The sequence below is a fragment of the Apium graveolens genome, chromosome 4 (genome assembly GCF_009905375.1).
Source record: "Apium graveolens cultivar Ventura chromosome 4, ASM990537v1, whole genome shotgun sequence".
NCBI lineage: Eukaryota > Viridiplantae > Streptophyta > Magnoliopsida > Apiales > Apiaceae > Apium > Apium graveolens.
In genome coordinates, this window is record NC_133650.1 from 101,061,160 (window position 1) to 101,075,764 (window position 14,605).

A 14,605-nucleotide genomic window follows, 5' to 3' on the forward strand; every position below is an offset into this window, starting at 1 on the left:
AGAGCCAATCATACCTCTGTAGTTAGTAATATCTACTGATGAACCAGTATCTTTATCGAACTTGGTTGCAGTGGTCATGGGAGTGGATGCAGTTGAACTGTCTTGCATTCCAAATTTCTTGAGTAAATTTCTGGTGTACTTGGATTAACAGATAAAAGTACCATCTTCATTTTGCTTGCCTTGAAGGCCCAGGAAATAACTAAGTTCTCCCATCATACTCATTTGATATCTTGACTGCATTAGCTTGCAAACCTTTCACAGAGTTTGGCATTTGTAGAACCAAATATGATATCATCAACATATATCTGTACCAAAAGTAAGTCCTTTCCATGGTTGAGGTAGAACAGTGTTATATCAATTGTACCTCTGTGAAATCCACTTTCCAGAAGAAATTGAGCTAAAGTCTCATACCATGCTCTCGGAGCTTGCTTAAGGCCATAAAGTTCTTTGTCAAGCCTGTAGACATGATTTGGAAATTTTGAATCTACAAAGGCTGGAGGTTGTTCAACATACACCTCTTCTTCCAATTCTCCATTAAGAAAAGCACTTTTCACATCCATTTGAAAGACTTTAAACTTTTTGTGAGCAACATAAGCCAAAAAGATTCTTATGGCTTCCAATCTAGCAACTGGTGCAAATGTTTCATCATAATCAATACCCTCCTGTTGAGAGTAGCCTTTAACAACCGGCATTGCTTTGTTCCTTGTAATTATGCCATCACTGCCAGTTTTGTTTCTGAACACCCATTTTGTGCCAATAACCGATCTGTTCTTTGGTCTTGGCACTAGGGTCCAGACTTTATTTCTTTCAAATTCATTTAACTCTTCCTGCATTGCTTGCACCCAATCAGCATCTTGAAGAGCTTCTTCCACTTTCTTTGGTTCAGTCTGAGATAGAAAAGAATGATAGAGACATTCATTTGATGTTGCAGTTCTAGTTCTGACACCTGCTTCAGGATCTCCAATTATTAAGTCAGGTGTATGTGATTTGGTCCACTTCCTTGCAGATGGAAGTTGATTTCTAGAACTGGATCCTCCCCCATGATCCATGCTATCTCCATTAGCATTTTTTGATGCTCCCCTTGTAGTTATGCTCTCTGAGACTTCAGAATTTGACTTGGATCCTTCAGGATTGGAAGTATCAGAGTTTCCAGAATTATCAGAATTTGGCTCATCAGAACTTGATGAATCAGAAGTTGAAGAGCAAGAGACAGGTTCCGATGCTTCTTGAGAGTCTTTAGAGTTTTGAGTTGTGGTAGGATCTTCAGCTTGTCCCCCCTGGACAGGTGCATTTTCCTTTGGAGTTGTTACAACAGTTTCAATGACATCAGAACTTAACCCGTCAGAACTTATAGGATCAGAGTTTAAGTCATCAGAATTTACATAATCAGAATTTAAGTCTTCATTTTCAAATCTCAGATGATCGTGATCATTGAAATCTTCAAGTCCAGTAATCTTCTTATCATGAAAAGATACATTGATAGATTCCATGACAACCATTGTTCTTAAATTGTAGACTCTGAAGGCTTTTTTGGAAAGTGGATATCCAATAAAAATTCCTTCATCAGCTTTTAGATCAAATTTTGACAGCTGTTCAGGATGAGTCTTAAGAACAAAACACTTACATCCAAATACATGAAAGTATTTCAGATTTGGCTTCTTTTTCTTCACCATCTCATATGGTGTTTTTCCATGCTTGTTTATGAGTGTAGCATTCTGTGTAAAACAAGCAGTCTGCACAGCTTCAACCCAAAAGTAGGTTGGTAACTTTGCTTTATCAAGCATAGTTCGTGCAGCTTCAATGAGAGTCATGTTCTTTCTTTCTACAACTCTATTTTGCTGTGGAGTTCCAGGTGCAGACAATTCCTATTTGATTCCATGCTCTTTGCAAAACTCTTCCATGATTGAATTCTTGAACTCAGTGCCATTATCACTTCTTATAGTTTTAACAAAAATTTTGACCAACTTATCCAGCTGTCTGACATGATCAGTTAGAGTAGATGCAGTTTCATTCTTCTTGTGCAAGAAATACACCCAAGTGTATCTTGTGAACTCATCCACTATAATCATAGCATATTTCTTCTTTGCAATAGACATGGCATTGACTGGACCAAATAGTTCAACATGCAATAGGAGATAAGGCTCAAGAATTGAAGATTTAGTTTTGCTCTTGAATGAAGATTTTCTTTGTTTTTCCTTTTGACATGAATCATAAAGGCCATCAGGAGCAAATACTGATTTTGGCATTCCTCTCACAAGATCTTCCTTTACAAGCTCATTTATGTTGTTGAAATTTAAATGAGAGAGTCTTTTGTGCCAATTCCAGCTTTCTTCAATTGATGCTCTACTCAACAGATAGGTTGTAGAACCATCAGAACTTGTTGAAAGTCTGGCTTCATAAATGTTACCATGCATGTAACCTTTCAGAACCACTTTGGATGTAGAATTGCCTACAACTTCACAGTGTTCTTCAAAGAAATCTACATGATAACCTCTGTCACAGATTTGACTCACACTTAGCAGATTGTGTTTAAGTCCTGAGACAAGAGCTACTGATTCAATGATGACATTCCCAAGATTGATATTGCCATATCCCAAAGTTTTTCCCATGTTACCATCTCCAAAAGAAACTCCTGGGCCAGCTTTCTCCATAAAGTGTTATAGCAGGGCTTTATTTCCAGTCATATGTCCTGAACATCCACTGTCCAGCACTAAGATATCTTTCCTGTTGCCCTGCAATCACAAAGACCACTAATGGTTAGTTTTAAGGACCCATACTTGCTTGGATCCTTTGGCCTTTTTAAATTTGTTAGCATTTGCAGCGGATTTAGTTTCAGAGTTTATGCTAACATGCTGTTTATCAGAACTTATATCAGACTTTGCATTAGACTTTACACTATAAGGAATTAAAGTAACTTTCTTCAAAGAAGGTTTTATTTCATAATAATCATAGTACAGACTATGATATTCCTTACAATTATAAATGGAATGCCATAAACTACCACAATGAAAACAAGGATTTTGTGGTTTAAACCTAACAGACTGACTCTTAACTCCTGATCTAGGAGGTAAAGAGTTTATATCCTTATTCTTCCTCCAAAAAGAAGCAAGATGGTTAGAGTTTCCACAGTTATAATATTTCTTTCTAGGAGCATTAGGAACAAGCATATATTTATTACTTTTATTCACACCTTCCTTTCCATTCCTATTTTCCCTAGCTTCCTTTACCTTGTTGACATTCCTAATCTTTTTCAGCTTATGCTTAAGCTGCTTCTTTGTCATTAAGCCTATGTTGACTTCGACTGGTTTATCCTGTTTTAATTTGTCAGAAGTTGACTTATCCTTAACTTCTGTCACAAACTCTTTTATCTTTTCAGACTCAGACTTTACAGTTTTAGCTACAAACTTAACAAGATTTACCTTTGTCTTAGCAGTCTGTTTAACAACAATTGTCTCAATTTGTTCAGTTCCTTTTTCACTTTTATCATCTCCATAACCTAAGCCCTCTTTCCAGTTTTCACTACTTAACAAATTCTCAGTTATTCTTCCAGAGTTAGTCCAAGTCCTGATAATCTCTCTTTCTTTTTCTAACTCAGTTTTTAGAGATTTATTCAATTTTAACAATTCATCTCTAACATAAAAAGGATCATCTCTTTCTTTCTGAGTTTGATGGAACATAACTAACTCTTTTTCTAAATAATCATTCCTTTTCTTAAAAGCAAGATTTTTAGAAGTTAATCTTTCACATGTTAAAGTTTGATCTCTATAACTAATAAACATGGTTTTAAGATATAATCTTAAATCAGTAATATCATCAGTATGAAAGGCATAAGTTGTTTGAGGTACCTTCAATTCAGCAGTTTCAGGACTGCCATCAGCATTTGCCATCAAAGCATAGTTCACCTCATGTTCAGAATCTGAAGTGTCTGTCCAGCTTTTCTTCTTTATGACAAGTGCCTTGCCTTTGTCACTTTTTCCTTTCTTGCAGTCAGGAGATATGTGGCCTCTTTCACCAAAGTTGTAGCATTTGACATTTGAGTTGTCTTCTCTGTCAGACTTTCCTCTCTTGCCTTCAGACTTTCTGAACCCTTTCTTATCAGAACTTCCACCTTTCCTGGAAAACTTCTTTCCCCTTCTGAATTTCCTAAAGGCTATCTTTGTGATGCCCTTCACCATAAGAGCACACAATTTCATCATCTCTTCATCAACATCTATTTCAGGTAAACTTTCAGTTTTTGAATCATCATCATCAGAACTGGATGATTCTGAATCAGACTTTATGATGAGAGCCTTTCCTTTGCCCCTTTTTGAGGCAGCCATTTTAAGAGATTCCTCCTCAGCCTTAAGAGCAACTGTCCTTGACTTTCTTCCATGCCTCTTGCTCCTTTGATCCATCTCAAGTTCATAAGTCTTGAGCATACCATAAATTTCATCAAGAGTAGTTTCAGTAAGGTCATAGTTGTCTCTTATGGTAGTAGACTTCAAATCCCAATTTTCAGGAAGAGCTAAAAGGAATTTTAGATTTGAATCTTCGAGATCATATTCCTTGTCCACCAGTGACAGATCATTCAAGAGTTTGACAAACCTGTCATATAAGTCAGTTAAAGACTCATCAATTTTTGAGTCAAAGTGCTCATAATCTTGAGTGAGTATAGTCCTCCTGTTCTTCTTGATTGCATCAGTTCCCTGGCATCTTGACTCCAGAGCTTCCCATATCTCCTTTGCAGTCTTGCAATGTATTACCCTATTTGACATGACATTATCAATGGCACTATGCATCAACTGCCTTACCTTTGCATCCTTGGCAATAGATGAGATGTCTTCAACTGTGTACTCGCCTTTCTCCTTTGGTATGGTCTTTGCTGGTTGATCTGCAACTACAACAGAGAGCTTGGTTGGCTTATATGGTCCTTCATTAATTCTTTCAAGGTATTCCGGATCTGTAGATTCCAGAAACATAGCCATCTTCACTTTTCATATGGGATACTCAAAAGGTCTCAGTATGGGAACCCTAATAGTCTCATATCGACTGTGGGTTTGAGTGTTTTGAGTTTCTTGAGTTTTGGTGGGCTTGGTTGGAGTTTGTGCTTCTTCAGACATGATTGTTTGGATATTTACTGTATGTGTGTTAACAGAAAAGCTCTGATACCAATTGTTAGTTCACACAACACTGTAAAAGGGGGTTGAATACAGTGTTTATACAATCAAATTGATTTAACACAAGTATGTAACAAAGATCAAGTATATTAAATAAAGTCAGTTACAATATGAACTGTTGTTCTCTCTTAGTGATTAACAAATATCACTAAGAGCTGCTAGGTTACAATGTATAATCTTCTCGATAATGATAACACATATAGTGTAAACCTAATATCTGTGTTTATATAGTACACAGTTACAAGATAACTTCTAATTGATATGGAATATAATTATGTCTCCTAAAATATATCAATCAGATATCCTCTATAAGTCTTCCGATCTTCTAACTCTTTCCATGCATATCTTCTTTTGTTTTAGTCTTGATCTTCTATTGTAAATCAGCTTTCTTCCTTAACTGTAAGTCCTCCCGCACTTAAGTTCTAATATGACCTTAAGTTCTGATATGAAGTTCTGACTTCCAGTAAGTCCTGATTCAGTAAGTCCTGATTTGTCCTGTTGTTAAGTTCTAAAAACTAAACACAAATCATATTAGACATGACATCTCAAGTATATCTAACAATTTATCTTACCTTATTTTGGTTGGTAGGAAGCTTGAGAATTAATGGGAGGATTTGTCCATGGCTAGAGCTTGAAGGTTTGAATTTGATTTCTTTGTTTTATGGGAAGGGCCGAATTGAAAAGAAGAAATGGGGGAGAGAGTTTTTGCGTTGCTTCTTGGGAGCTTCTTGAAATAATGTGGTTATATCTTGTAGTTGATTTTTTTTCCTTAGTAGGATATATCCTAGGATTTGATCTTGGTTGCCAATCTTGGAGACAAAACTAGCTAGCATTGGTAGATTACAAGCTAAGCCACTTGGTTTAGTTCTTTAGCTCACTATTTGCTAGTCCTTGGTTGATCATCCTATGCTTAGCTTACTATTTGATAAATTAACCATGGTTACATTTCTACCATGGTTAGTTAGTGCGTTACGTTTATTTAATCATTTATGTGTTCGCTCGGTCGCTTAAATGTTTTCGTAATACTTTCTCGTAAATGGTTCGCGATGTAGATCCATTCGTATTTATTCCTTGTGTTTTGAATTATCATGCTTGAATATAAATCCGTAGGGTTTTAAATTCGTAATTATATTGTGATTCCCGTAATCCTCGATAATTCGTAAATATGGTCATTTTTCAAAGTTCGTTTTCTTCGAAAACTAATAGCGTTTACATACACTCATTTGGTACGTATAATCATAATATTAACTCTGAAACTCATTTTCTCATGCACTACATAGTGTGGGCAAAAAAGTTTTTCCCGTCCATCAGGGTTATTACAATCTTGCCCTCTAACAAGGATTTCATCCCGGAATCAATTAGAAAATAAGTGGGGATATCTATTCCTCATTGCGTCTTCAAGTTCCCAAGTTGACTCTTCGACATTTTGATTCTTTAACAAGATTCTAACTAGCTTCACAGTCTTGTTCCTCAGTACTTGTTCTTTTTGGTCCATTATCCTTACTGGCTGCTCGATGTAGGTCAGGTCTGGTTGTAAATCTACCTGCTCGTATTCTATTACATGTCGTGTATCTGCATGGTACTTCCTTAACATGGACACATGGAACACGCTGTGCACTTGTTGCAGATTAGGAGGCAAAGCGAGCTCGTAAGCTAGAGGTCCTATTCTCCTCAAAATTTCAAAGGGTCCTATCAATCTGGGGCTCAGCTTGCCTTTCTTCCCAAATCTCATCACTCCTTTTCACGGAGATACCTTCAATAACACTGAATCTCCTACTTCATATTCCCTATCCTTCCTGGTCTGATCGGCGTACTTCTTTTGTCTGTCCTGAGCTGCTACCAGTCTTTTCCTGATGAGTCCCACCATTTCTCTGGTCTGTTGGACTAACTCCGGTCCTATTATCTTGTGTTCTCCAACTTCATCCCAACATAGGGGAGAGCGACATCTCCTTCCGTAAGGAGCTTCATATGGAGGCATTCCTATGCTAGCGTGATAGCTGTTGTTGTAAGCAAATTCTATCAGGGGTAAGTGGTCATTCCAATTTCCTTTAAAATCAATGGCACACACTCGTAACATATCTTCTAGGGTCTGAATAGTCCTTTCGCTTTGTCCATCAGTCTGGGGGTGGTAAGCGGTACTCATGTTTAGTCTGGTGCCTACGCATTCCTGGAAGCTTCTCCAAAATTGGGAATTAAACCTTGGGTCTCTATCTGACACTATGGCTACAGGAACGCCGTGTCTCACTACAATTTCTTTCAAGTAAATATCCACCAGCTTGTCTACGGTGTACCTTTCGTTGATTGGTAGGAAGTGTGTGGACTTGGTCAGTCTATCTATGATAACCCATATGGCGTCGTGATTGGTCTTTGTCCTTGGTAGGCCTGTCACAAAATCCATGGCTATATGTTCCCATTTCCATTCCAGAATTTCCAGGGGCCGTAATAGTCCACTAGGTCGCTGATGTTCATCCTTCACTCTCTGGCATGTCCAGCACTTGCTGACCCACTCTGCTACTTCTCTCTTCATGTTAGGCCACCAATAATATTCCTTAATATCACGGTACATCTTCGTACTTCCTAGGTAAATTGAATATCTGGACTTGTGCCCTTCGTGCAGCAGCTCGTCCTTTAATTCTTGCACATTTGGAATCCAAATTAGGGTCGCATACCTCATGATCTCTTTCTCGTCCTTCTCGCATCTCACTTCCTCACCGGTCAATGTTCCTCTTTCTCCACTCATCTTCTTTTCCTGACATACCCGTATATTTTCAGTCAGTTCCGACACTAGCTTAATCTCAAATAATCCTTATGTTCCTTTACCGATCATCCTCACGTCAATTTCCATTTTCTCAAATTCTTTAATTAATTCCTCATATGTCATTATCATTTTGAGTCTTTCCTTTCTACTAAGGGCGTCAGCCACCACATTGGCTTTACCCGGGTGATACAAAATTTCACAGTCGTAGTCCTTAATCAACTCTAACCATCTCCTCTGTCTCATGTTCAGTTCTTTCTGAGTAAAAATATATTTGAGGCTCTTATGGTCTGTGTAAATCTGGCATTTCTCACCGTACAGGTAGTGTCTCCAAATTTTTAGAGCAAACATTATGGTGCTAATTCTAGATCATACGTCGGGTAGATGCTCTCATACTCCTTCAATTGTCGAGAGGCATATGCTATAACTTTGCCGTGCTGCATAAGCACACATCCTAATCCTTTAAGCGATGTGTCACTGTATATCACAAGCTCTCCCTTTCCATCGGGAAGAGCGAGCACTGGTGCTGACACCAGCCTCCTTTTCAATTCCTGAAAGCATTCCTCACATTTCTCTATCCATACAAACTTTTCTGTCTTCCGGGTAAGTCTAGTCAGTGGACCCGCTATCTTAGCAAAGTCTTGCATGAATCTTCGGTAATATCCTGCTAAACCCACAAAGCTCCTAACCTCTGTTGGGGTACTTGGTCTTTCCCAGTTAGACACCGCCTCTATCTTGGCGGGGTCAACTAAAACTCCCTTGCTACTCACCACATGTCCTAAGAACTGAACTTCTCTTAACCAAAACTCGCATTTCAAGAACTTGGCATATAATTTCTCATTCCTCAAGATTTCTAAGACTATTCTCAAATGTTCTGCATGTTCTTGCTCTGTCTTTGAGTAGATTAGAATATCATCTATAAAAACTATCACACATATATCTAGGTAATTTTCAAACACTTTGTTCATCAAATCCATAAAGGTAGCGGGTGCAGTGGTTAGCCCAAACGACATGACTAAGAACTCATAATGTCCATACCTAGTTCGAAAAGCAGTCTTTGGTATATCTTCAGGTTTGATTTTCAACTGGTGATACCCTGTCCTCAAATCTATTTTGGAAAAATGCACAGCTCCCTTGAGTTGATCGAATAGTTCATCAATCCTAGGGAGAGGGTACCTATTCTTAATAGTCAGCTTATTCAATTCTCGATAGTCTATGCATAATCTCATACTGCCGTCCTTTTTCTTTTTGAACAGTACTGGCGCTCCCCATGGCGACACACTGGGTCTTATCATTCCATTATCTAATAATTCTTGCAGTTGAGAAGCTAATTCCTTCATTTCAACTGTGGCTAGCCTATATGGGGCCTTGGACACTGGTGTCGTTCCTGGTGCAAATTCTATAGCGAATTCTATTTCTCTGTCGGGTGGTAACCCTGGTAAGTTCTCTGGAAATACATCCTCAAATTCATTTACTATGGGTATGTCCTGTATGTTAGGAACTTCCTTCTTCGTATCCATCACATAAGCTAAATTGGCCTCGTTACCTTTCTTTAATAACCTTTTTGCCTGTAGCATGGTCAGAAATTTTTGGGCCTGTCATTGACCTCTAAACACTACTTCATTTCCATTTTGCACTCTTATCTCCACCCTCTTCTGTTCACAATCTATTTGCGCTCCATTACTGGATAACCAACCCATTCCTAAGATTACATCAAATTCTCGTACCGCAAATGGGATTAGGTCAACCTCAAAGTCTTTCCCTTCTAATTTTATCTTGCATTTAGGGTGTACTTAATTCACAGGAAATATTTCTTTGTTTGCTATTTCCACTTGTAATACCTCACGTAAGGTTATGGCGTTAAGTTTTAACTTTTTAGCAAAATCTTGAGATATAAATGACTTGGTTGCTCCAGAATCAAATAGGACATTTGCATGTTCGGAATTTAACAGATGGGTACCTGCTATCACGTCAGTGTTTCAGACAGCATCCTGAACGGTCATGTTGAAGGTCCTAGCAGCTGGGGGTCGGTTGGATGCAGCTCTGATCATCCCTGAGACTGGGGGCTTCAATGTCGGGCAATCCTTTCTCATGTGTCCTACCTTTCCACATCGGAAACACGTCACATTGGGTCGGGTGCAGTTGTTGGTAAGGTGTCCAATTTGGTCACACCTGTAGCATTTTAGAGGGGCTCTCGCCTGGGTGCACACTCCAAGGTGTCTCCTCCTACATGTTTGACACTCCGGTATTGGGGCACGGGGTTGGCTATGAAACGTTGACCTAGATTGTCCACCGCCCTGGCCAACACTCTTACTTGGGGCCTTTCTGAATCCGGGGCCTCTCGCAGGTTGGGACACCACTCCCCTGACGAACCTGCTTGGAAGGCTCCTGTTCCCGGTTCCTATTCCTTGGCTTCCTATCTTCCTCTTCCTATTTTCCTTTTCCTTCACACTCTGCTTACTTCCAGCTTTAACAATCGAAGCTTTCTGCACTAAGGTGGCATAATCTGTCAGCTCTAGTACTGCCACTCGGTTTTGGATCCAGTGTTTCAAACCAAGCTAAAACATTCGTGCTTTCTTCTCTTCGGTATTCACGAACTCAGGCACAAATCGTGATAGCTCAGTAAACTTGGCCTCATATTCTGCCACAGTCATTCTATCCTGTTTCAACTTCAGAAACTTAATCTCCATCTGGGTTTCCATAAACCTAGGGAAATACTTGTCTAAGAACAGTCGGGTAAATCTATCCCATGGAATCACAACATCAGTCTCTAGGTTTCGTTTGGACTCCCACCAGTAATTAGCTTCTCCTTTCAGCATGTAAAAAGCGAAAATGGTCTTGTGTCATTCCTCTACACCTAGTATCTCGAAGGACTTTTCTATCTCTTTGAGCCAGGCCCGTGCTTCGACGGGGTCGGAAGATCCTAGAAACTCTGGGGGTTTGAGAGATTTAAAAGCCCTGAAGGCAGTGGCTGCAGTCTGTTGGGCAACATGCGGATGTGGTGGAATAGGCTGTTGGTTCAGATTTGCTCTTAAAAGTTCTATAAACTCATTCATGGGGTTCCCTCCCTGATGGGTATCCTCACCCTCTTCTTCTACATATTCTTCCTCGTCATATTCATTATAGTCTAGGTCCTCTTCACTTTCTTCATTCACTACAGGTTCAGGTTCATTCTGTTGTTGGTTAACAGATTCTGCGGGTTGTGCCCTGGTTCCTCTTCTACGGGGTGGCATTGTTCTGATAATAAAAATTTGTCAATATAGTTGCAATTATTTTATAGTTGGATTAATTTATTCATATGTAAGTATGTCATTTAATATCTAGCATGTTTTTATCAGGTGCAATAATATCGTAATCCATTTCTAAATAACTGCTAGGTATATATACCATAGGGTCTCCCACTTATATCTGGTGGACAAAACAACTAACCGAGTTCATACATGCCTTGATTATAATACGTCGTTACTTGTCCAAAATACTGAAATGCAAATATATAAGCTGTGTACCCTAAAGGACTAGAAACGCTATCTACTACTAGCAATCCTATCAAAATTGGTGACAAGTCACCCAACCTTCTTCAAGGTCCATAAATAGTCACTAGCCCTCAGTCACTGTCACTGCGCGTGAGGTCACGCCCCTCCTCATCATTCCTGCCAACACAGCTCTGCATCAACTACCGGGATGTATCCTCCAACCGCCATCATCCTCATCTGAACCCGGGTACGGAGCTCGATCCCATCAATCTCTCTGCGGGCTATGGCTGGGGAAGCAACTCTGAAGTCCCCTGGGTATCCTAGTCTGATGGATCTCTCAGCTGTCAGTGCCTGGCATAATCCACAATGCGGGCAGATGCTACAGTGATCTCAGCGTTAAGCTGAGCCACCATTCAGTCGTGTACAGCTACATGCATGGTCGCCGGGGGTGGTAGAGGTGAGTCTGGGTCGCTAGAGGATATGTCATAAGCCTCGTAGGTCTGTACATCCATCCCATCCTCCTCATCATCATCAGTATAGGGCAAAGGGCTCTGCATCCCTGGGTATGGTGTGAGAGAGCGAATAGTCGGGAGAGGGTACATCTCTACATTCCTCCAGCCTAAGTCATCTCCCTGGGGCATCTCAACATCGTCAGCTATGGGGACATGAAGGTCAGTCTCCTCCTCCGGGGCATCCTCAGTCGGGTCATCATCTGAGTCATCAATGGGTGGGTCCTCCGGCTCGAGAGTAGGGTCACGCTCAGGGACTATAGCATCATCAACAGGGTCAACCTCCCTCATAGGCTCCACTGGTACCTGACACAATAGGAAAGGTGTTACTATCTTAGAGTCGGAATTCCCTTAAGGGTTAAAACTGTCAAGACTACCCGTGTAGCCCGACGATGAACTCGACTTGATCTCTATTTGATTATTTATTATTCTTATGTCTACATATTTTATATCCTATCGTTTCCAAGATTTGATAACCTAAGGCTCTGCTACCATTTCCGTGGCGCCCCAAAATCCGAGGTTAGGAATCTCGGAGGCCACACCATCTAAATCACTATAAACCACATACCTCACATCACAATATATAAATACTCACACTTTACGACCCCACACTTATCACACACACACTTATAGGTTATTGTCTTGGAAATGAACCATTCATTACTAGAGTAAATCAAACCACAAAGTGATAATTAATATAACCCAAAAGTAATTAAGTCTTACCGGGGAATAACCTTTAAGTAAGGCTAGTCCGTCGGCCAATTATACGTTTCTTATTTATTACCTTACATAAGTCATACTTATAAATAAGTCGAACTAAAAATAACTGAAAACCAATCCAGCTTATTCGGACTACCTGTGGTACAACATCAAACAACCTACGGAATAGCTGGCCATTTCCTACCCGTTCTGGCTGTGAGTCTCATGGTAGGCATCTTGATTCACTATTATGTTGTGTCAATTTAAGAAAACAAGTGTGAGCTATAATGCCCAACATAATAATATATAATATAAAAATGACTGTATGATAAACTCACGTAAAACATCACCTATGATAATTACGCTTTATTCGAGAATAGTTTTCCTTGGTGATACACACCTTATGAAAACAATCATTTAGTGGATTTTATTATCCTGCGAATACCTTAATAGTAAACCCAGCACCTAGGATTGGGTTACGGTATTACATCACAATTCCAATTAGAAGAATAGGACACTCATTGGAGCCACCGCATACGATGATCAATCATAATACGATAATAGTAACCTTTTCTACTAGTAGAAGGACGACACCTTCGTATCCCGGTTATCACCCTGGCCGTATTCGGGCTACGTGTCCCATTTTGGGTATACATATATTTCACAAGTTCCTGAGTACACAGAGTACCTTCGTCTGCGGTACCTTTGGTAGTCCATCTAGCACACACAGTACCAGAGTCTACCCCTCCCTTGTCCTCTAAAAGAATTCTATTATATCTCGAGAACTCGAACCACATCGAAGTTCCCCCAAGCATTTTGCTTGTTGATAGAAACAACTTATCTTATTAGGGTATATATATATGTATACGTACTTCCGAAATTTTCGGAGAAAGTACTAAAAATGTGAGTTGACCGTTGTCAACAAATAATTAAATAAGGGGTGAGTTTCTCTTTGAAACTATATTCAAAATATTTAAAATAAGTCGAGATAATATTTTTCGACGATCCAAAATTATTCAAATGATTTTCTGAAAATCAGAAAGTATTTTAAATCTGGTTCTGTGATTTTAAAATTATAAATAAACCCTTTAATAAATAATAATTAATTAAATGATAATCGATAAATAATTAAACCTCGAAGGAGTTTACTTTTAAAAGAATATTTAAAATAATATTACTCAACTAATTTATGTTTACGTAATTTAATAACCTTCAATGTTTAATCGGTTTTGAAATAAATAATCGTTGGGATATGCTTCTCCCATAATAAATGAGTTGGTATATGATATTTATAACTCGAACGATAAAATATAGTTGAGGGGATACGATCTTTGAAAACTGTTTCAATAAAAGTTCGAGGTGTTTTAATGTTTTGTAAGTGGACGTTGGGTCCCTTAATACGTAACTACTATGGACTTTTAATCGTCCCGTAATATCACCGGAATAATTCCCGGGATTTTATTTTGAAATCCCGACCGACTCTCGGTCTTATAATAATACGTCACGCTTATAGCGGAATTAAACATTTCATGATATATACTTTTCGTACAACATCGCTACATTATGCGAAAATTCAATTACTACGTATCATGGAAAGCATGGTATTTATGCAATGATAATAAAACAATCCTTTCATAACACAACAGTAAATGGAGTTGGATTCATAAACTTTCCTGGGTATCTTGAGGTGGAGGATGCTCTAGGTTCCGCTCGGAAATCTATAATCATAAACACAATTTGTTTCGTTAGGTCTCATTCTAATTTACGGCGACTCGTACTCATGCGCTACTTATTATGAACCCTCTCAACTTATATTACCCTTATTGTTTCTTTAAGTCCTTATTCTCCTTATGGTCGCTTCCTTTTTCAAAGTATCTTAAGTCCATTTTCATTTTCGTCGTCGGCTCCGCTTATGGATTCTACGGTTTCTAATCGCGCGGTCTCGGCTCCGATATTTTATAAAATTGAAAAATCATATTTTTACTTGAAATTTTTATGGAATTTAGGAAATTG